General features: G+C 42.0%; 1 long non-coding RNA gene across 2 annotated transcripts; it reads left to right on the forward strand.

Moving 5' to 3' along the window:
• The first annotated feature begins 1,474 nt into the window (after positions 1-1,474).
• Positions 1,475-15,330, forward strand: LOC130090522 (uncharacterized). 2 transcript variants are annotated; one of them, XR_008807705.1, is made up of 5 exons: positions 1,475-1,515; positions 3,837-4,009; positions 13,158-13,190; positions 13,304-13,451; positions 15,162-15,330. It is a non-coding gene; the product is annotated as an uncharacterized LOC130090522 (long non-coding RNA). The 2 variants fall into 2 exon arrangements; XR_008807704.1 differs by lacking the exon at positions 13,158-13,190.
• The last annotated feature ends 9,377 nt before the right edge of the window (positions 15,331-24,707 follow it).

Raw genomic sequence — 24,707 nt, forward strand, 5'->3', positions numbered from 1 at the left:
AAGGCATTTCCGCCCACAGAACTGCCGCTCACTGGATGTTTTTTCTTTTTCGGACCATTCTCTGTAAACCCTAGAGATGGTTGTGCGTGAAAATCCCAGTAGATTAGCAGTTTCTGAAATACTCAGACCAGCCCTTCTGGCACCAACAATCATGCCACGTTCAAAGTCACTCAAATCAACTTTCTTCCCCATACTGATGCTCGGTTTGAACTGCAGGAGATTGTCTTGACCATGTCTACATGCCTAAATGCACTGAGTTGCCGCCATGTGATTGGCTGCTTAGAAATTAAGTGTTAACGAGCAGTTGGACAGGTGTACCTAATAAAGTGGCCGGTGAGTGTATATGTACACTATAAAATATGTATAGTTTAATATATATATATTATATATAAAATTTATATTATTTAATATATATGTATATTTATATATACTACAAATATATTTGTTGGTCTATCTGTCTATCTGTCTGTAATTGTATATGAATATTCAAATTTTGCACCTGAATGAATGTAGAATGCATGTGTTTTGATTTAATCCTTCAGGAATCAACTGGATCATGAAAAGTGGCCATTACTAAAGATTAATAAGGCATTTTTTTCTTTTGCAACGATGAATCATATTCACAAGAAGACCAGAAACTCGTGCAGAAAATACCCAATCTGGCCCGACAAAAGTGTCCATCTGGCCATTCTGAAGGGCTGGTTGTCCTCTGAGGTGCCTGTCCACCAAGGTTCAGAGTATAAACTTGGTCTGACGCTGTCATGTAAGCCACACACCGTATCCACCTTTCCCAGCCAGTCTCCATCACCGAGTGTATGCGCAGCGCGCTGCTCCAGGTGGTCCACGGCCTGCCTCTTCGGCTTATCCATGCTTATTCAAGCTCGACGAGGCTCAAGAGGCTGAGACTCACTTTGCGTAGCCCCCCTGCCGTGGTGGAGGGGACAGCACTAAGCTGTGTTTTGGGCTGAGCAGAGAGGATTGCAGTGAGATGAATGGTAATAGAGGAAGAGACAATGCAGCCACTCGCCTGTGACGAGCACAACTGCTTCACAGTACTTCTCTCACCAGGAGAATATCAGGAGGGAGGGGGAGTGCGAAAGAAAAAGCCAGTAAAAAGCCGAAAGAGAGATATCGAGGCCTTGTTCATGGTTTGCCATGCTGAGCAGGTCCACCAACTTGACTAGCATCAAACCAGTGACATAAATACCTGTCCAAAATTGGGCATTTTAGGCCTTCAGAGATGAAAGGTGGGTGTCATGCCTCCGTTAGAGATCAATCATACACAACACACATGGATTAACATTTCACTGTGTAATCTGCATGAAAATGCTGCCAATCGATCACTGGAAATGTTTATTGATGTTCCTTTCAGCATGAGACTGCGGCCAGGCTAAACAAGTCAGTGCATTAATCATCTGAAGTGAAGAGAAGAGAACATTACACCACGAGAAATACTGCCTTCGGTTTTGCAAAGGCCGTCAGATCTCATTCGGCTAATCAGATACAGCGTTATTGGTTAGCCAGCTAAAAGCAGACAGCTAAAACAGTCTATAGTCCCAATTTATCTCACGTCGTTCCAAACCTGTATGACATTCATTCTTCTGAGATACACAAAAGAAGACATTTTGAAAAATCTCTTAGTGTTCTTTTGTCAATGTTGGTCCAGTGTTGTTTTGGACTCTTTCTATAGACAAAAACAGCTGATAGGTTCTTGAAATATGTTCTTTTTGCTCTGCAGAGAAAAAAAGTCACTGGTTTGGAAGCACATGAGGGTGAGTACCTAAGTACATGAACTCTCCCTTTCAATTTTGTCTGTTTCTGAAGTCAAAGTCTTATATATACTGTATGTGATACTAAATGGGAATCCAATAGTTAGTGGTGCAGAACAGCCTGGACAAACACAACCATCCTTTGCTACTAATTACATACAAATGACTTGTGATGGGACCAGGACGATGGGTGGTCAAAGTTCAATGGCTTTGGTTCAAGTTTAATGGCGCTCAAATCACCAGGGTTCCTTCTCCGAGGGCCCGCGACCGGCTAATGGCCGTGACGAGGGTGTGAGGGTCGCATCTGGATCATTTCCATGACAATCGTGGCACTGGAGTAGGCGGGGCGAACGAGGACGGTGTCTGAGATGTAGTAGTAGGATGTGCGGTATGGCAGCTGTCCACCCTTGTTGAGATTTTGGATCTGTTTGACCAGTCTGTGTTGTATTATTAAAATCACCCTCCGGTCATGGGATTAGGGAGGGGTAGGAGTCAGTGGAAATGATATCCCGAAATGCACCAGTGCAGGGTGGCATTGAACAGCTCAGCACGAGCGCAGCACAGGGGGCTGGATATGCAGCAATTAGTCCTGTCTGTCTCTCCGCGCGCTATAATCAAAGGCTCTGGGGATGCCCAACATGCTGGGGCGATCACATGATTCAGGTCTCGTCTCAATGTGCGTCTTCACATGGTGGACAGGTTAGATCTGGGTTTCAAGAACAATGGAATGCACATGTAGTTTAACTACAGAGAAACAAAAGAATCAAACTCAATCAATTCCAGGCATGGTTTGCATGCAGATGGTTTATAAATGTATTTTGAAATGTAATACATTTTATTACATTTATTCATTTTGCAGAAGCTATTATCCAAAGCGACTTACAAATTATTATATTGTATTATATTAATTTATTATATTATATTGTTTTATATTATATTGTATTGTATTAATTTATTATATTAGCCTATTTTATATTATATTGTATTATATTATATTGATTTATTATATTCGCCTATATTATATTATATAATGACATATACTGTATGACATATATTACATTATATGACATATTATATTACGTAATGTATTATATAAATTTCTGTTTGTGTGCACCTATTATTATCATGTGACTCCTTTAAATTCCCAAATTGTGATCGGATTCGCATTGATACATGCCTAGAATGCAATTAAAAGTTACATGTTTCAGTATGAACTCAAACATTTATCATAAGAAACTTCCAAAACCATATGATCTAAGCTACTGTATGCTCTCCTGGAGCAACATCTGAGACAATGAACTCAATGAACTCAGTTACCTCTCCTGAGCACCAGTATGAAAGTACAACCTTTGAGCTTCTGAAAAAAAAAACTTTTCTCAATCGTCTTCAATTCCACTAAAACCCCCTTAAACCAAGATAAATTAAATTGATCTGCAAGCTTGTCGTTAATAAGACTTGTTTTCAGAGAATTTAATTATTACTTTTGTATGTGTAAACTTTTTAGATTTATGCTTAAAATAAGAAATAAAAAAAATAGAAACGAAAAGTAAACTCAATTTAAGTTATATTCTCAGAAAACAAGTCTTAATTTGTCTTATTCAATTTTAAAACGTTTATATACTTTAACTGGAAAAAAAGACAAAATGAATCATTATGAAAATACATCTATTACAGATGTATTTTCTGAAAACATGCCTTAATGATTTATTAAAATCTAATAGCCTAGATGTTTTAACTGGAAAACAAAATACTGATTAAGAAAATTATTTTTGAATTATTTTATTTATTTATTTTTTGCATTGCAATACAATTTTCCTCCAGGAAAAATATCAAATCCGTAGGTACAATCCCACTCCATGTCCGAGGGCTGACTGTAGAAACTGTCTCACATCATCTCCGGTCACACGTCATTGAGTTTGCTCCTCAAAGGTAGCCCACGGAGGAGAACAGCGGGGAGGAAGGTTTATCGAAAGCAAAATGGTGATGCATGTGTTGTTATTGCCTTCAGGCCCTGTTGATGCTTTCTTTGAAGAACCTAATAATGTGAGTTCTTGTTTGGTCATGCAGCAGCTGTGTTGGAGTTGGCAGGTAGTTAAACGGGTGAGTAGGGGACTGCAGTGTCTCGGCGTCTCTCTCCCCCTGAGTCCAGGTCTCTGGCTGGAACACGGTGACCTATAGCTGCTCTTGGCAGAGTCGTGGGGTTACCAGAAGGGCAGAACTGCACTCCCAGTCTGGCATCTGTGAGTAATTCCCCCCCTCATACTGATCGGTGTTGGAGTCTTTTAGCCACGTTCTTTCAGCTTAGCGTTCCCTACTGTACAGCAGATTCCCACACAAACAAGCACACACCCCTTCCCCCGATATACATCAATGTTTCTTGATATACGCTGATTTCACGCAGCCGCCATTTTGAAATGGCTCCGGTGGGAAGAAAACCGGAAGTGTCACCTTTAAACATAGGACAGTCGCGAATGCGATGGCGTATTGTTGTGTTTAAGTAGAAATTAGTAATTCTAAAAATGTACATTTCTTTCATACTTTAGACTATATACAGTGAAATTAATTTATAAATAAAATACTTTTTTTTATTCAGAACGTAAAAAAAGAAGCATAACCGAACTATATCCTATATTGGATATTAACATTCAATAGTGTAAATCGCGGCAGCAGCTTCACGTTGGTAGTCCAAGGCATTGTTGTTTATCTGTACTTCCGGGGTTCTTCCCACCGGAGCCTCGCTTTCGATTTCAAAACATAGACATAAGGCTTGTTCGACTTCATGCAGCTCTGCGCAGACCGATCGGCGGCTGACTTGAAGCAGTGCATGCCGGTTAGAAATGTTGTCCGACTTGATACAGCGCCGACGCCACGTGACTGTGACGTATGCCATCAAAATACCGCGAGAGCGATTCGAGAGCAGCCGGAGAACTCAGCCAGCGCATATTCTGAAGAGCGGCTGCTCGGGGCTGCACAAGCTCTGATGACGACACAGCTGTTCCACGATTGGCCGGATTCACCGCATGACAACGATCACGTGCGTTTCGTGTTTATTCTCACACCTTTAGTTCCACTAAAGCTCACAAATCAGTTTTTTATAACAGTAAACACTCTTTTCATGTAGTCGTGATGTTAGCTATATTGTGTTATGTTTATCAAAATAAAAGTGATTAAAAACGTCGACTGCACTTCATTGATAGTGGCTATTTTTAACTTTATTCTTGTTCAAACAGATGCAGTATGAAGCAGTACATAAAGTAATGAATGAAAATGTGTCTGAAACATCTGTGCATTTGGCAAATATTGAATTTATTTCACTTCAGCTGTGGTAAAGTATACAAACACCACGTGAGCTGTCACTACGGGAACCAGAAAGTGTCCGACTTCACGTCTCCATTTGCAGCTCCTCCCCGCCTGCACGCGGCTACTCTCGCCGATCGGTTACATCCAGCCACAACCGATGTCGAACACACCTAGTATAAATACATAGACGCCCTATTGGCCGCTGCAGCGTACGTCAACGGCGCCGCCATATTGAGGATGGCAACTTTCCCATACCTCTCATACCGGGAATTGAGAAAAATGCCTGTTTTGTGCGCTGTTTGGGGCTGTACACATCGCCACACAATTGAAAACAGCTTTCGAGGAATTACCTTTCACAAGCAAGACTGAGCGTTTGTTTTTGGTTGTATTTGGTCATGATTTAATAAGTAATAGTAACGTTCAGAGGATACATTTAAAAATACTACTGTTATTGTGTCACGAAATGTAGTTTTAGTAGTTTTTCAGTCGACAATGTAGTTGTTTAAAGCTCAAATATGTGGTTTGTTTATAAAGATAGCGCCTATTTAAAAATTTGATCTGACGCTTTCGGAGTTGTAAGATGCTATCACCGGGGCTCAGCGCTCGTCTACCCCGCCTGGAACAGCCCTCGGCCAGTGCTTCTGAAGTTTTGCCGCTGACTCGGATGTCTGTAACGTTAGTCTAGTAGTGGTTAAACATGAGATATAATTCGTCTTGTGTATATCTAACGGGCGATCTTTGGTCTCATTAATCTATAAATGGTTCCCTGGTAAATCGTTTTGGCTGAGGGCAAAGTGAAGTTTCATAACTTTATATTTAGGCTATTTTAACGTTGTATCCTGCAGCTGTATGTTTGACTGAAGCTACTTCTGTTCCCTTTCAAGGCGGTCACTTCGACATTACGTCATACTGACGTATATGGGAACTCCTCCCTTCTCCATTTTCACTGAAATCTTATAGGATAACGCCAGCTGGAGACAGCTGGCCAATTGACGCAAAACATGCAAATGCTGACCGGACTGCGGGACCTATAAAATAGCATGGGCGCGACAATTACGTCAGAATCTCTTTCTTCACGCTAGAAGTCTTATCTGAAGTCATCGTGGAAGTTGCAATAGAGGTTACTCACCATGTTTCCTCCCCGCATCCGATGGCTGCTACATGCCAGATATGTGCGGTATTGACTCGCTCTACCCAAACAAGGATCTACCGAGGCCGCACTCACGGACGACTGGCATACGTGCTGGTCTACCAGTGCGCGCCCTCATAAACTCCGGGCATCAGCAGGGATGAGGCCCACTGCCGCCAGCGGCGGCTGGTGGGCCCTCTCACGCCCAAAGAAGAGTTGACAGTCGTTCTCCCCAGGCCCAGTGGCGGAACCTGAAGCCCTTCGCGCGAGAGACCCGTGTTCGATCCCGGCTCTCGCAGCAGATACATTTTAAACCTGCCCGTCGCCTCTCCGGTCCTTTTCGCGGGCTCGCTAGACGGACTCGACGCGATAGGCTTCGTCGGAAAGGATACTTTTATTATTTTACTTAGCCCGGTATCTAACAGCCAGGCTACTTCAAGAAAGATTCCGTCTTCACGACGTCCTATGGTAAGTCATGCGAAGACGCATCCAGAGAGACGAGGCAAGGCGATGGCTCTGTGTCTAAAGGCGCAAAAGTGGTTGTTTCCCCCTGTGGCTCAGTGGCGAACCCCAAAGCCGTCGCACGGGAGACCCGTGTTCGATCCCAGCTCTCACAGCAGATAAAATTTAGTCGCGCCGCGGCCAGACATTAAACCGAAACTTTTGATCTCTATACGTCCAGCCTTCCTCGATGTCTCTCTTCGTCGGCACCTCGTCCCGCCTAATTCGGCTACAGCCGCCAAAACGGTTCGAACCCGTAACAAACCGGATCTTCACCGTTGGCAGAGGGCGGGACCGGGAATGTGGCGACACAGGCCACGGAGAGCGCCGCGTCAGGACGCCCCGCTCTGGTAATGGAGGTGCACAGCTTACAGTTTATGTCGTCAGACTGCCCTGTATCCTTCAGTGCAACTGGCCATTCTGATTTAACCACGTATCCACAGTTGTTGTCGCTACGCCACTGACGCTGTGTTTATGTTCAGACTACACACTGATATGTGCTATGATTTGTGCCGTCATATATTGCCCTGTTTCTTTCAGTGCGAATGGCTATTCTGATTACCACGTATCCACAGTTGTTGTCGCTATGCCACTGACGCTGTGTTTATGTACACACTGCACACTGATATGTGCTATGGTTTAACTGTTATATCCTTATATATTGCACTGTATCCCTCAGTGCAACTGGCTATTCTGATTTAACCACGTAATCACAGTTGTTGTCGCTACGCCACTGACGCTGTGTTTATGTACACACTGCACACTGATTTGTGCTATGATTTAACTGTTATGCCCTTATATATTGCCCTGTATCCCTCAGTGCAACTGGCTATTCTATTAACCACGTAATCACAGTTGTTGTCGCTACGCCACTGACGCTGTGTTTATGTACACACTGCACACTGATATGTGCTATGGTTTAACTGTTATATCCTTATATATTGCCCTGTATCCCTCAGTGCAACTGGCTATTCTATTAACCACGTAATCACAGTTGTTGTCGCTACGCCACTGACGCTGTGTTTATGTACACACTGCACACTGATATGTGCTAAGATTTGCGCCGTTATATGCTGCCCTGTTTCTTCAGTGCAAATGGCTATTCTGATTACCACGTATTCACAGTTGTTGTGCGATGAAATGACGCTGTGTTTACGTGCACTCTACACACTGATATGTGTTCATGATTCATGCCGCTATAAATTGCCCTGTATCCTTCAGTGCAACTGGCTATTCTGATTCACAGTTGTGCGATGCCACTGACGCTGTGTTTATGTACACTGATATGTGTGTGTTATGCTTATGCCACGATATTGCCCTGTACCCTTCAGTGCAACTGGCTATTCTGATTACTACGTATTCACAGTCTTGCGATGCAACTGACGCTGTGTTACGTACACACTACGCACTGTTATGTGTATGATTTACGCCATTATATATTGCCCTGTTCCTTATCCTTCAGTGCAAATGGCTATTCCGATTACTACGTATTCACAGTCTTGCGATGCAACTGACGCTGTGTTACGTACACACCGTACACTGCGTTATGAATTTTGCCGTTGTTGCCCTGTATCCTTCAGTGCAAATGGCTATTCTGATTACTACGTATTCACAGTTGTTGTGCGATGCAACTGACGCTGTGTTACGTACACACTACACAGCGTTATGTGTTGGGATTTATGCCATTATATGTTGCCCTGTAATTTTCAGTGCAAATGGCTATTCTGATTACTATGCAGTACGTATTCACAGTTGTTGTGCGATGCATCTGACGCTGTGTTACGTACACACTACACAGCGTTATGTGTGGGGATTTATGCCATTATATGTTGCCCTGTAATTTTCAGTGCAAATGGCTATTCTGATTACTATGCAGTACGTATTCACAGTTGTTGTGCGATGCAACTGACGCTGTGTTTATGTACACACTACACACTATGTGTTATGAATTTTGCCTTTGTATTTTGCCCTGTATCCTTCAGTGCAAGTAACTATTCTGATTACTACGTATTCACAGTGTGGTGCGATGCAACTGACACTGTGTTACGTACATACAACTCACTGTTATGTGTATGATTTATGCCATTATATATTGCCCTGTTTCTTTCAGTGCAAATGGCTATTCTGATTACTACGCAGTGCATATTCACAGTTGTCTTGTGATGCAACTGACGCCGTGTCTATGTACACTCTACACACTGTATGTGTTATGCTTATGCCGTTGTACATTGCCCTGTATCCTTCAGTGCAAATGGCTATTCTGATTACGTACACAGTTGTTGTGCGGTGCAACTGACGCTGTGTACACGCTACGCACTGGTGTGCTATGTTTACGCTGCTAAATATTGCCCTGTATCATCAGTGCAACCGGCTATTCTGACTTACTATGGATTCACAGTCGATGTCGCGATGCCTCTGACGCTGTGTTTTTGTACACACTAATGTGACTATGCTATCGCGTTGCCCTGTATCCTTCAGTGCACCTAGCTATCCTATCTAACTGTGCATAGTCACAGTGTGTCGCTACGGCGACTTGCGCTGCATCTGTGTCCACACTGAAGCGATTATGCAGTTATGTTGCTAACGTAACTGACCATTATGTGAACTGTGCATATTCATGCAGTCTCGGTCGCTTCATCGACTTGCACCGCATTATACACTCAGATGTTTGATATGTGCACACTGATGGGTAATGCTGTTATGTTGCCCTCTATCCTTCAGTGCAACATCCAGCTATCCTATCTAACTGCATATTCAGTTCTGTCGCTATGGTGACTACACGGCACGTACAAGGACGTGTTTTTGCTATTTTGCTGCCCTGTTTCCTTCAGTGCAAAACTAGCTATCCTAATCTAACCGTGCATATTCACAGTTCTGGAGGTATGTACGTAAACGGATGTGTTATGCTGTAATGCTGCCCTGTTTCCTTCAGTGCTGCTAGCCATCCTAATCTAACTATGCATCTTAGTTTCTGAAAAATGCTGTACGTGCATGTGCTACGCTGTTATATTGCCCCGTTCCTATCAGGGCAACTGGTTATTCTGTGCAAACTCATATATTCACAGTTGTAGCTACAGTTATGACTGTTTGTTTGCTTACTGAGGTGCTATGCTATTATGGGGCTATTTTCTAACTGCGTATATGCACAGTTGTCGTCGCTACGGCCACTGGCACTGTGTTTATGTACATTCAGTTATGTGTTGATTTGCACTTCTGTACATTGGCTATAGAACATCGGCTATGTTCTACAAGGTGGCACCCCAGCCCCAAGCTGTGGAACCTTCTTGTGTGTCCGCTGCTGGGTCCTTAGTTGAGCAAGACACTTCACACTGACAAGTGCTGAGAAACGGAGCTCTCCCTAAGATGGCCTTACCACCGGCTCTCGCCCCAGCGAAGCACTTGGAGACTTACGCTCATTCTAGTGAATGTTGTCGCATTGTCTCGGACCTGATGACTGCAGCGTCACTCCCAGTCCGATACCAAGCTACGTTCCGAAGTCGCTTACACCGTTCAGAGCACAGGTTGATCCCTGCCCGCCTTATCTGCCGAGTTTCAGCCTCGCATGATGCCGATGCTCAGAGTGATGTTGGCCCTGTAAGGGATTTGTGGATGTACGTGGATCACTTGGCAGCAGTCTACCAGCTGTTGTGTGCTTGGTGGATGGTACTAGGGACGTGCTGTTTTATACAGAGACTTCTCTCTGAATTCGATGCTTTAAATGGTTGCTTAATGCCTACGGGATTTAGGTATGCTGGCTGTCTTCTCAGAACACATTCGCCAGGGTTCCAAGTTTGATGCACCACCTTAGCGTCGTGGGTTCGGTGAGTTTTATCAATGTACTCATGAAACTGTTACCACCAGCTGTGCAGTAGTCTGTATTGCAGAGTTACCATTGCTGCTAACTCTGTGTTATGACTATAAGGTTACATAGCTGTTTCCACATTACGCAGTAGTTCCAATGTACTGTTAACTCTGTGTGTGGCTTAAGGTTATGCAGCTGTCACCGCTATGCCGTCGACACTGTGTTAGCTCTTGTGCTCGAGTGCTTATGGTATTCTGCTGCCCTGTCCAGTGCAGCCTTCGCCTCATTGCAGTGGATGCGCAACTTGGTAAGCCGGAGCAGACGTTGGTCTAGTTTCGCCTATCAGTTTTGAGTGCTCCTAGCGGCGCTGCTGGCTTAGAACTGTTGTTCCTGTGGGAGTGTAGCTTGACCCCGTTCAGGGCTTATCTTCACTGCGCTCACGGCGGGATTCTATACAGTTCCCATATACGTCAGTATGACGTAATGTCGAAGTGACCGCCTTGAAAGGGAACGTCTCCGGTTACTATCGTAACCTCGGTTCCCTGAGAGGCGGGAACGAGACATTACGTCAACCGCCGTGCTCGCCGTTTGATCAGCTGTGCTAGCGTTCAGTCTTGATTCTGACGTAATTGTCGCGCCCATGCTATTTTATACTGCCCGCGGTCCGGTCAGCATTTGCATGTTTTGCGTCAATTGGCCAGCTGTCTCCAGCTGGCGTTATCCTATAAGATTTCAGTGAAAATGGAGAAGGGAGGAGTTCCCATATACGTCAGTATGACGTAATGTCTCGTTCCCGCCTCTCAGGGAACCGAGGTTACGATAGTAACCGGAGACGTTATAATGGCTATTACTGATCAATAAAACTGAAATTTAGTCAAAAGTCACTATTTAACTTATTTTTTTATTGTGTATATTCTGTAATTGATATTTCTTATTCTATTGCTATAGTATTATTAATAAACTATATGCTATTATCAATATTTTTATGATTGTATTATTGTACTTATGATATTATATAATTATACTATTCATTACTATTTTATTTGCTGTATACTATTTGTTTATTTTATTTTATTGACTATTTACTATTACTTCTCACTTTATGTTATATTTACTATTTGCATTGCACTATAGTTGTACCATAACATATGTATTATCATAAAGGATCCATCAGTTATCTTTGTTATTGCTAAAATCTGGTCAATCACAGAAAATCCCACTTTTTCCACAATAAGAAAACTTATATCTCAGTATGGGGGCTTATCCAAGAATAAAAAGCCAAATACATGACAAGCCTGAGCTTTGACCATTCTTTATTAAAAAATTTTTTTTTACAAGTCTAACTATCGAGATTTTAAATAACTAGAGATGGAACTTTTTGTACACCACATACAAACCACTGAAATCGGTTGATAAATGTAAAAACAGTTTGTTTTTATCCAGAAAAACGCAGCTCACCCGTTTACTTACATTTGATTATAGCGCAGTCTTGCCCTCCGCAAAATGGCGGACCCGTTGACGTATCGCAGCAACGTTCCAAAGCGGCCAATAGGGCGTCTATGTATTTATTATGTCTATGTTTCAAAATGCCGGCTGCGTGAAATCAGCGTATTAGAATGATTTCTGAAGGATCATGTGACACTGAAGACTGGAGTAGCCTAATGATGCCAAGGGGGTAATCCATCGACCGGAAGTTGAAGCCGGCCGGGTGCCGCCATCTTGTAGCAGAACTTCACTTGCGTTAGCATTTCCATTGACTCCCATTCATTTTTGCCTCACTTTGACAGCGAATAACTTTACATCTGAGGCGTTTAAAGACTCCATTTGTCCATTATTTATTTCTAAAGAAACACGACAATGTATAAAGGGCTCCATTACCTTCTATGTTACACTATGGCCCCGTAGAAACAGATTTAGTAAAAATAGGCTAACGATTGCGTCATAACCACTCGACTCTCTGTCCCGCTGTACAGAAGTTACCGTACAGACAGGAGGAGAAGCTCGCAGGCAATCGGGGGGACGTCCCGTCAAGGGAGAAGCCCATAGATAATGAGTCCATAAAAGCAACGGAATACTTACTCCTGCTCACTCACGCCAAAGAACTCTTTGCTCAAGTTCCCCGTCTCTGCAAGATTAACGTTGGCAGTTTTCACGCACAGCTACTAGAAGATTAACGTCTGTCAGACAGGTTGCTCACGTCATCAAGCTTAGTTTGAGTCGGTCTGAGTCTGCGCGTCAGGAACGGAAGTGCTCAAAAATCGCTAAAAGTGGGCTTCAACTGTCTCAACTGAGTTCCAATGAGATGGCTCTGTCCATTTCTTTTACTGTCTATGTAATGATGCTGAAAAATCTGATTTGCCATCACAGGAAAAAAGGACATTTTTCAATATATTAAAATATAAAACAGCTATTTTGAATGGTATTAATATTTCATAATCTTAATGTTTTTATGGTATTTTTGATTGTGTTAATGTTCAAAAACATTAACAAAAAAACTCGTACTGACCCCAAACTTTTGAACAGTAGTATGCATTCTCTGAAGACTAGTCTTAATATTTAATGCAGTCTTTCAAGTAGGCCTAAAACATTTTTGTTGATATTTTTACTGGACAAATAGATAGAAATACTTTTTTTTCTTCTTTCCCCCCCCCCCCAGTGAGCTCTATGGAGCGAAGCGGCTAACTTGCAGGTCAACTGTTGTAATGCAAAGCTCAAAAGTTCTAACAATATCTACTGCTTCTGACCTTTCGAAGAACAGCCGATGATAACCATACATTTTTTTTTTTATCATTTACTGTGCAGACTTCCTGCTTTCTTGCAGTCTAGCATCCTCCTAAAATCGGAGGTCAAAGTGGCGTTGAAACCGAGCATGGTGTGCTGATGTCCTGACGTGAAAGCGTCTCGCAGCGTGAAGCTTCCGTTAAACCCATGTGCACGGTTAGAAAACAAAGTAAGTTCTGCTCTGTCTCTCTCTTACTTTCTCTCTTCCCATCACCCATTTGTTATGCGTTTGTCTCAGCTCATGGTAGCCAAACATCCATCCCGCGTGTCCCCTGCTGCTAACAGCACAAAGACACATGCCACAGTGGGGCTGTCCATATCTTGATATATTCAGCTGTTTACTCATTCACACAGCGTGCTGGCTTTTATCCTGGTCGCTAAAGGAAGCCATTGTGGTGAAGTGGCATTAAAAGGCTTACAGTTATAAAGTAGCTTGTGCTCTCACACTCTTCCGCACATGAGCTGGTCAGGATGTGACACGCTCAGCCATTAAGCTTATTAACCAACGCACAGTTACTTTTTCACTAAGTCAACTCCCAAGCACCGATTGACTTGAACAGCTGCTCGGGAAAAGAAAAAGAGTCTCTTGGCTGTTTGCTTGGTTTCAACAATATGTTTTGGTGAGTGACTAAATAAAACAGTGACACGACTATCGATTTTTTTTTCAGTAGGTGGCCGTGAAATGTGATACAATTGCTATATTTGCATTACTATATTTTGTTATGATGTAGTATTGCACATGCTGGTTTACAGCCAAGCGAACTGAGGTACTAATACAATGTGGTCACCTACTGTAAGTGTCAGTGATGCAACTGTCACTTTTTTTGGACCAGAACTAGTATGTTTTTCATATTCATACAGAGAATGACTTAATTTTTATCATACATTTTTTATATTTAATTTTTAAGCTAAACAATTTTAATTTTCAATGCCTTAATTAAAATTATTTTTTATATTTTTTTTTGTGGGGATTAGATATATAATTATTATTTATAGATATTATACATTATTATCATAATGAAATCTTTATGTGCTATTGAACTTTCAATTATCCACTCATTTATATCAAGTATTGGAGAAGTTTTAATCAATCAGTTTGCTCATGCACAGATTCAATAATATGATTCACAGATTCATTTCTGCACAGATATTAATGCGGCACTTTATAGTTTTGAGTTTTGTAGCAATATACAAAATAGTACAATGATTTTTACTAAATAAAATGTATTTCAAATCAGTGTTGTGGCAACTTTTTGTTCTAGCTGGTTGAGTAGCAAACACTACTTTTTCAAAAGAGCAACTTGACTGTAGTTGAACTACTTTAAATCATGCCTATCTTGTTGACAAGCTACAGTTTCAAAGTAGCTTCCACAGCGCTGCTGTTTGGGATTTTTTGCATATAGTTTCGGGTCCTCTGTTGTCATTTTGACAGAGACAGATGAGTCACACTCGACTTGGATGTCTCTGGCGAAATAGATGCCACCAGTATGTACCCTTGTATGAGTTTTTCAGGCTGACTTTAAGCGTATGCAGGAAGCAGGAGGCAGGAAGCAGAACCGGGCTCCGATTGGCAGGTCCTCAAATTGTCTCATATTCCAGTTGGGATGCTCAAGAAGCATGGATGTTTCTGAAGTTTTGGGACAAATGTCACGTAATGAGAATCGACTGAAATATGAAAATGGTTCGGGATGGATGCCGGGAGCCCTGCACTGTCTCTTTCGCTGTTGTTGTAATATTTCACCCAAATGGAGGGGCTGTCTTTTTAATCTGACCTTGTGCAATGGTCTGTGTTAGTTACGGCCACTGATGAGAAAAATTTACATTAATGACAGACATGTCACTTTGAGTAACTCTCCCTTCCGTTTTTTTATGCTTTCAGAGAGTCTGGGACAGAGAGAGAGAGAGAGAGAGAGAGAGAGAGAGAGAGAGAGAGAGAGAGAGAGAGAGAGAGAGAGAGAGAGAGAGAGAGATCGGCCAAGTACGTTGACACTGATGGCATCATATGCACTCATGCTGAAAGGTTTGTCATAGCATTTTCCCGAGGCAGGAGAGCTCCCAGGTGTACTAACCCTTACAAAAAAATAAGTATACTTCAAGTTCATTTGATTAAGTACTTAAGTTTAGTACTTTAAGTTTACTTAAGTAAAGTTCAAGTATATTTTAACTATACTTTATATCAGTATACTAATATCAATGTAGGCTACTATAGGGTATACTTGTAAGTGTACTGTTTCAGGACTAAATTGGCCCACTTTTTAGTGTTTAGAAGTATACTTTTAAGTAGTAAACTTTAAGTACACAACTAGTTTATAACTAGCTGTTTTTCATTTGTAGTATACTGCATCTATACAAGTTAATGATAGTTTACTAGCCAAATACTTGCAGCACATTATGAATGTACACTTTGAAGTATAGGCCTACTCTCAGTAAACTACTAGTTTTGTAGTTTTATAGGCTACTGCAAGTATACTAGTAAGTTTTCTTTAAGTGAACATAACATCCTACTTACTATTTATATATTATTTTTGCACTTTAAGTATACTAATATGTTGCTATTTTTGTCCGGAACGGATTCAGAATGATGATCAAAATAGGCCTACAGATGGAGTAGATCGAGTCCACCAACACCCCCAAAGCTTCACAGTCGCTAACCCTTTCTGGGTCGACATTTCATACGATAACGTTAGGCAGTTTTGAACCTATATGCTGTTTAATGTTTGATGATCATTGTATTATTTTACATTTGCGTGAGCAATCTTCTATCCCTTGTTTCTGCTTCTTTTTCACCTGTGTTTTGATACAGAGATTCTGTACACTTTCAGAAGATGTGTCATAGCGCCCCCTACGGTATAAAGCACGGGGTACACCAAGCCGTTTTTGAGCGTCGGCCGACGTAGTTTTCCGGGTTTTTTTGGGATGAAAGAGGGAACTCTGATTGGCTGTTCAGCTTAGTGAACGAGTCAGTGCATGAGAATAATAGCAAAACAGCGAGCAAAGAAGTCAAAACGGTAGCCTACATATAGGCTGTTCTAATGTTACGTAATCTTACCTGAGTGTTCCTTGGCGAATATTTCAATATTAACATGAGCGGAGTGGAGAAAGTGTTTAGCAGGATTGATAATCAAAACGGTAAGCACGCAGTGCTTTGTTTACGGCATGTGTATCTGCAGCCTGCAGCGTCGGTTTCCCTTTTTGAATGACGTATATAGATGAATATATCTGCAGAAATAGACAGTGGTCTCATTTACACGTAGGCGCACAAAGTGCATTCTAGCTGACAGTCTCCTGTAGTAGCTCTCTCGGTGTGTTCAAGTGCAGCTTTTTCCCCCGACGCAGGCGACGCGAGGCGACAACAAAGTCGGCTTTCATCAGCGCTAGTTCTTTTGGCGTCAGATTTGAAGTAAATCGCTATGTAGGCTGCTCTTATTAAAATGAGTAAACATTTTCATTTATGCATTCGTCAGACACTTTTATCCAAAGCGACTTACATTACATTTCAAGGTAGGCTACACATTTAAATTCTTATCAGTTCTGAACACAACTACACGCCAAGTATACGTAGATTACTTAATTATACTTTATGTATGTCTCGATCAAAATAACGAGTACAATATATAGGCCAAATAAACTTAGACCTTTCTGTCAGAATAAGTCAAGTATACTGTACTTAAGTGCAATTTTAAGTATTTTTCTGAGAAGTAGGCCTACATAAAGTATTTTTCTTAGAAAGTAGACTAAAAGTATACTTTCTTATTTTTAGTTTAAAAGAAGTATACTAATAGGACACTTGAATAAACTTGGTGAATGCCTAAAATCCACATTCGAATCTTTTCTATTAACCTCCATCTCTTGCACACACATTCACATCCCTGATGTCCTGCTCTGACCTGTGAATTAGCTTTTCTGTTTGGAATTTGTGCTGTTTGGGTGTGTGTGCGAGTGCATAAAAGTATGTGCCAGTATCCGCCCCTCTGGCCAGAGCCACCGTGTGACATCAAGCAGTAATGTAGCACTCTCTCCCATGCATTTGCCAAACTCATGGCCTCATCACTGGATCTCTCCCCTGGCTGAGATGCCTCTCCCTGGGTCTAATTGCTGGCGCTCTCCCCAGACATCCATGCCAAGCTCTGGGGCTAATTGTTAGCATTCCCCTCTGGCAGAGAGGCATGGCTGCATCTCACCAGCTGAATTATCAAAGGTGGAGTTTGGTTTTCCATGCACCACTTTGCCCGGTAAAGTACATAAGTAAAAGTACATGCACTTTTACATTTTACAAGGATTGTTCTCTGAAAAAGGAACATTCTGTCATGTATTAATCCTCATGTTGTTCCAAACTTGTAAGATTTTCTTTTTTCTTTGGAACATGTTAGATGTTTGGCCGAATGTTCATGCTGCTCTGCTCTCCAATGGGGACGGACAACAAACAATGTTTCTTTAGCAACAAATCAGCGTATTAGAATGATTTCTGAAGGATCATGTGACACTGAAGACTGGAGTAAGGATGCTGAAAATTCAGCTTTGCCTTCACAGGAATAAATTACATTTTAAAATAGAAAACAACTATTTTAAATTGTAGTCGTATTTTACAATATTGCCATATTTTTGATTTAATAAATGCAGCCTTGGTGAGCATAAGAGACTTCTTTCAAAAACATTTAAAAAGAAAAATCACAATTATTTCAAACATTTGTCCAGTAGGGTGCATGTATATACTGTAGGTATTTTGATCTCTAGACTTCACCTCAGAATGACTTGGATACATGTGGGATAATTAGACTTTGTTTTGCAAAACCAATCCCTGGACATTAGAGTGCATTTCGGGGGTTGAGGGTGAGTAAATGACGACAAAGTTTTCATTTTTGTTTCTTTAACTGTTTCTTTAAAGATATTAGTAGAGGACACAGAAAACAATGGAGATCAAGAGCCTAATCGTGTCTGAGCATGTGCACTACCCACCATGCCACATCTCTGATCCTGCGCATATTTTTTGATGACTTACATGAAGTGGTGACCTCGTAAATATAGCCCTTAATGAATTGTAGATGTCAGCCACATTGGACTGGAGCATAAATTAGCACATATGCAGGCTCTCTGATGTGACTCTATGAGGTAATTAAGCGTGTCCATTATTGTTCGAAGGCGACTCGATGTGAATGCCTTAGTGCTAGCGTGTCCCCCTTGTATGATGAACGGTAAAATTTGCCGGGACCACAACAGCCATCGATCACATCGATGTACAAGTGTGTGTACAGGTGTGTCCTGAGAACTGCAGGCTGTTCTTACACTACTCAAGATGGATCTCTCTCTCTCTCTCTCTCTCTCTCTCTCTCTCTCTCTCTCTCTCTCTCTCTCTCTCTCTCTCTCTCTCTCTCTCTCTCTCTCTCTCTCTCTCTCTCTCTCTCTCTCTCTCTCCTTTTTTCCCTCAATCTGGCTTGGGATTGGTGCAGTCTTCCCATTGGCAGCTAGGAGCTGATGGATGAGATGCTGTTACACTGCAGTAAATGGATTAAGTGTTTTTTCCATACCCCAACTCTACCAGTCTGGAATGCTGAGATTGGATTTGGTTTGACAGGCAGGCGGCGAGTTTTCAGGCACCACTGTGGGGAATAGCAGGGATGTTCGTGCGCACACCCACACTCGCACACATCCGCGAGAAGTAGATGAGTTAAATCATCAGTATGACAGTTTGACATGACAGCCAGGACATAACAGCAGACAGCAATGATTTCATTGGCCTGGTGTCCCTGGCTCTTTGGTGGATTCGTTCCTTTCCACATTCTGAGTTCCTCGATTCATTTGTGTATTTGTGCGCTCTGGTATTTAAGTGCAAACCGTTGCCAAGCTGTTAAAAGAACCTGTTCATTTTTTAACTGCTCTCAGATGAAGCAGCAAATAGAGGCACAGCTCATTACTTCAATAAGGGCTGTTCAACAGCTGCTTTACAAATTACAGACTAGACTAAATGTTTACAATTTATTATGAAAACGTTAGTAGTGCAAAAGTCGTGACAATGATAAGGGGTTTCTTTGCGATTTCTAGGGTTTTCTGGGTGGTTTCTAGGGAGTTGCTAGGGTATTATGTATTCAGGGTGGTTGCTAGATAAGGTGTTCTGGGTGGTTGCTAGGGAGTTGCTATGGTATTGTGTATTCAGGGTGTTTGCCAGATAAGGTGTTCTGGGTGGTTGCTAGGGTGTTGTGCATTCGGAGTGTTTGCCTGATATGGTGTTCTGGGTGGTTGCTAGAGAGTTGCTAGGGTATTATGTATTCTGGGTGTTTGCCAGATAAGGTGTTCTGGGTGATTGCTAGGGAGTTGTGAATTCAGGGTGGTTGACAGATAAGGTGTTCTGGGTGGTTGTTAGGGAGTTGCAAGGTAATTGTGTATTCAGGGTGTTTGCCAGATAAGGTGTTCTGGGTGGTTGCTAGAGAGATGCTAGGGTATTGTGTATTCGGGGTGGTTGCCAGATAAGGTGTTCTGGGTGGTTGCTAGGGAGTTGCTAAGGTATTGTGTATTCAGGGTGTTTGCCAGATAAGGTGTTCTGGGTGGTTGCTAGGGTGTTGTGCATTCGGAGTGTTTGCCTCAGATGGTGTTCTGGGTGGTTGCTAGAGAGTTGCTAGGGTATTGTGTATTCTGGGTGTTTGCCAGATAAGGTGTTCTGGGTGATTGCTAGGGAGTTGCTAGGATATTGTGAATTCAGGGTGGTTGACAGATAAGGTGTTCTGGGTGGTTGTTTGGGAGTTGCAAGGTAATTGTGTATTCAGGGTGTTTGCCAGATAAGGTGTTCTGGGTGGTTGCTAGAGAGATGCTAGGGTATTGTGTATTCGGGGTGGTTGCCAGATAAGGTGTTCTGGGTGGTTGCTAGGGAGTCGCTGGGGTGTTTTGTGATGGCCACTAGGATGTTCTGTGTGATTGCTATGGAGCTGCTAGAGTATTCAGGGCAGTTGGTAGGGTGTTCAATATGGTTGCTGGGGAGTCACTCATTTATATGTGGTAGTTGCTAGGGTGTTCTTTCATGGTTGCTAAGGAGGCTACTAGAGTATTTGTGTTACACAGTCGCAGTCGCTAGACTTTTTGGGTGGTTATTAGGGTTTGTTTAGTGGTTGTTATAGAGTCATCGGGGTAGTTGCTAGAGTTCATTGTGATGTTCTGCATGGTTTTGGTTGGCTTTTCAGGTGGTCATAAGGGTGTTCTGAGTGGTTGCTTAAAGGTCTTCTGGTAGTTGCAAGGGGGTCACTTTTATATTTGAGGTGGTTGCCATGGTGTTTTAGGTGGTTGCTAGGCAGTTGCTATGCTATTTGGCGGTTGCTATGGTGTTCTGCCTGGTTGTTCACTTAGAAATAGTCAAAAAACATTATTTTACAGAGGGCAACCCCCCTGGGACACTGCAGAAAGAAAGACTAAGTAACCAGAAAAATATCCTGTGGCACATAACGTTTCTACAACAATATAGATTTGTTTACTCAGACTAGCTTTTAACACTTGATGATCTATCATAGTTAGCACACAGTGTAAATGTGCACAAATCCCCTAGCCTTTTATCTTTTTCAGTATAGCGTTGGTTATGCTATTTATCCATCATTATCGGTCTCATGTCACTCTGACTTGTTCTGGTGACACACTTGAGAGTCTATAGCCAGGCTCAGATTCATCCCTCCATTGTGACACCAAATCCCCGGCTTCAACCAATCAGCTAAGATTAACCCTCAGCTCATCCAATCACATAATCAGGCAGGCTGAAGCTACGCTATCCTCAATCCTCCAGCAGGGAAATCACCAGCCTTAATCCTCCACCTCATCTGAAATGAGTTCACACCAGGTTGTGGCAGGAACTCTGCAGAGGAGCTGAGTGATGTGAGGCGGTGGCTTTCCATCAGGATGTGTATTTCCATCTTTGCCATTCTGAAAAGGTTTGACAAGCCCTGAAAAGCAAGAGCTTTTAGCAACGCTCCCCTGGCCACATCTCCAGACTCTAGACTTTTTTCCCCACCATCTCAAATTTTAGGATACTGTAGCAGCCAAACACCATTATGTTGTTGTCATGCCCAGTCGTGTCTTGTTCATTTGTTGTCCAATACTATATGGCAGCAACTTAATTAATCAAACAAACAGTGATTTCATATAGTGATTTCATACACTTTTTCACATCGTTAGTTGGTCTCTTTCTTGATTTTGTCTCAGTTTTTGGTGGACTATGATAGTTTAGTGCAATAAATGTATACTATAAATATTTTGTCATATACACTCACCGGCCACTTTATTAGGTACCCCATGCTAGTAACGGGTTGGACCCCCTTTTGCCTTCAGAACTGCCTCAATTCTTCGTGGCATAGATTCAACAAGGTGCTGGAAGCATTCCTCAGGGAGTTTGGTCCATATTGACATGATGGCATCACACAGTTGCCGCAGATTTGTCGGCTGCACATCCATGATGCGAATCTCCCGTTCCACCACATCCCAAAGATGCTCTATTGGGTTGAGATCTGGTGACTGTGGAGGCCATTTTAGTACAGTGAACTCATTGTCATGTTCAAGAAACCAATTTGAAATGATTAGAGCTTTGTGACATGGTGGAAGTAGCCATCAGAGGATGGGTACATGGTGGCCATAAAGGGATGGACATGGTCAGAAACAATGCTCAGGTAGGCCGTGGCATTTAAACGATGCCCAATTGGCACTAAGGGGCCTAAAGTGTGCCAGGAAAACATCCCCCACACCATTACACCACCACCACCAGCCTGCACAGTGGTAACAAGGCATGATGGTTCCATGTTCTCATTCTGTTTACGCCAAATTCTGACTCTAACATCTGAATGTCTCAACAGAAATCGAGACTCATCAGACCAGGCAACATTTTTCCAGTCTTCAACTGTTCAATTTTGGTGAGCTCTTGCAAATTGTAGCCTCTTTTTCCTATTTGTAGTGGAGATGAGTGGTACCCGGTGGAATCTTCTGCTGTTGTAGCCCATCCGCCTCAAGGTTGTGCGTGTTGTGGCTTCACAAATGCTTTGCTGCATACCTCGGTTGTAACGAGTGGTTATTTCAGTCACTGTTGCCCTTCTATCAGCTCGAACCAGTCTGGCCATTGTCCTCTGACCTCTGGCATCAACAAGGCATTTCCGCCCACAGAACTGCCGCTCACTGGATGTTTTTTCTTTTTCGGACCATTCTCTGTAAACCCTAGAGATGGTTGTGCGTGAAAATCCCAGTAGATTAGCAGTTTCTGAAATACTCAGACCAGCCCTTCTGGCACCAACAATCATGCCACGTTCAAAGTCACTCAAATCAACTTTCTTCCCCATACTGATGCTTGGTTTGAACTGCAGGAGATTGTCTTGACCATGTCTACATGCCTAAATGCACTGAGTTGCCGCCATGTGATTGGCTGCTTAGAAATTAAGTGTTAACGAGCAGTTGGACAGGTGTACCTAATAAAGTGGCCGGTGAGTGTATGTTTGTATGTAATTGTAGGTCTACAAATGCTTACAGACATCTTTGACCGGTAGCATGAGTGATGCGTTTGATGTGATCTTTACCTTGATACAAATCGAACCGTGAACCGTTACACCCCGAGTCCTAACCGAGCACTTTTATTGCTTGTTGCTTCAATACTGCAATTATCACAACACTGTTTGTCCCCTTCAAGCATAACATACATTTATAGCAAAGCCACAGTTGGGTCTCATTTAAAGGCCCACTGAAGTGTTTTGAAACGCGCAGCATTATTCAATGTGTTGACGTGATTACCACTGAAACAAGAAGACAGGGCAGCAGGACATATCGAACAGCTCCACCCCTTTTTTAAAATAGCCAATAGCGTTTAGTATATATCACAACTCAGCCAGAGCCGTTGAGCTCCGTAAAGCTGCAGTTTAATCTCTAACCATTTCTCCTCATAGTCTCCTCCATATCGCTTTAAAATATAGCATCCTGTGCAGAATTCATGGGTCCGATATGTTTTTTGGTCTGCACTGACTTGCGCATATGATCCGTTCTGTGCTATAGTGTCTCTGGACCTGAACGTGAAACCAGACTTCATTCGCCCCAATGGAAAACATATTTACACTGGCCTGAACCGTTCCCTATCCCCTAAATAGTGCACCATGTAGAAAATAGTAATTGTGTGAATAAGTGACCGATGTTAGCTGCAGCTTCAGCGTCTATTTATAATGTAGGGGGCAGGACACTTTAGATTCTAGAGAGCATTTGATTGGACAGGGAAACGTATGAGAAGCTGAAGTGCAGCGTGAAGTCATCAAAATTGTTGATCCATATTGGCGGAAGTGATGGGCTGTAAGTTTTGAAAGCTTTTATCTTCTAATGCAAATGTTGTCATTGTTTTGGAGCACACTAGCTTATAGATAGTAAGGCTAACATATTCATACTTAAAGCCCCAAAAAATTATAATTTTGGTTTCATGGGAACTTTAAATGAAGGTTTCCTTCAGCCAAATCAAATGATCTTTTCTACGTGCCCTCATTCTCCTGGGCTTCACTGTTTATTAGCTGCCCGGCTCTATCTGTCCTATTGATCAGTGTCTCTCTTCCTCTCGCGCTGCGCCATCAGCACTTTCAGCGTATTAAAGATGGGCTCGCTCCACACAGATGGTGTCCTTAAATCCTTGGTCACTTACTGTTCCTCTCATTTCAGGGTGAACTTGATCAAGCTAAGCTTCGGTTTGCTTGCGTACGCCCCCGCAATGCATCACAAAGACACTATTAATATATTATGTGAGTGACCACATTTATCTCCGCACACAACAAATATAGCAAAAATATATTTGGAATAACAAGTATGGAATATGAAAAAAACTTTTATTTGACTTTTTATTTCAACTAGTTGCTAAAGCAACATTTCTCATTTTCATTTAGTTTAACTTGATGTACTAAAATAACTAAAACTAATTAATAAAAACTATATAGGCATATGTAGAAAAAAACAGCAACTAATAAAAAGTGGCAAAACACACAAAAATGACTAAGCTTTAATTTAAAATTATATATATATATATATATATATAAAAAACTATAATATATCTCAATGATGCTAAAATAACACTTTCTTTTATATGCAGTGTCATAAAAAAATAACATTTCATGATTGGTGAACAATATTGTAGAAATATAAAATGTCCAGTTGACCCATAAATAAAAAACAACAACATTTGACCACCTTATCCTTTGGATCTATAGCATTTTTCTCTGTCTTTCTTTCAGTTTTTTTTTTTCTCTTTTTCTCTCTGGCTAGCCTTGACCCACATGAGCAGATACAGATAATAAATAATAAATACAGGCCTTTCAGATTCCTGTCATCTTCTGTTTGCTGTCCTCCTACTCCTCCTCTTCCTCCTCCAGTGGAAAAAGGGCAGAGTTGTCAGAGGAGTCTAGAACAGACGTTTTCCCCCTTTCTTTTCTTTCTCCCAGCCAGAGGA

Source organism: Rhinichthys klamathensis, unplaced genomic scaffold (genome assembly GCF_029890125.1).
Source record: "Rhinichthys klamathensis goyatoka isolate OS25496 unplaced genomic scaffold, OSU_Roscu_1.1 h1tg000147l_1, whole genome shotgun sequence".
NCBI classification, from domain to species: domain Eukaryota; kingdom Metazoa; phylum Chordata; class Actinopteri; order Cypriniformes; family Leuciscidae; genus Rhinichthys; species Rhinichthys klamathensis.